This window comes from Morus notabilis, unplaced genomic scaffold (genome assembly GCF_000414095.1).
Source record: "Morus notabilis unplaced genomic scaffold, ASM41409v2 Scaffold1315, whole genome shotgun sequence".
In the NCBI taxonomy this organism is placed as follows: Eukaryota; Viridiplantae; Streptophyta; class Magnoliopsida; order Rosales; family Moraceae; genus Morus; species Morus notabilis.
In genome coordinates this window covers 200801-201110 of record NW_010361046.1, presented here as the reverse complement: position 1 = coordinate 201110, position 310 = coordinate 200801, and positions in this window count along the sequence as shown.

Sequence of the window (310 nt, the reverse complement as noted above, 5' to 3'; positions counted from 1 at the left end):
ATCTTTATCCTTGAGTACCATTGATTCTCTAATGGATAGTGATTCATAAAACACATTCATGAACCAGAGCGCTCTTACTAATCCAAGTACCGAATCAACAATCAAGAGAATTATTTATCTACTTCTTTCTCAAGAAGGAATGGATTCCATCTCGTATAATAACATTCCCAGCTACCTATTTCATCATGTCTCCAAAATACAAGGAATAAGATTCAGGGTCTCGAAATCCGTACCGAGTAAATCAAAAGACATAAATCCATAAATAAGTTCTTAAGAACTCAGGATTAAGATCATTCTATATATGACCATT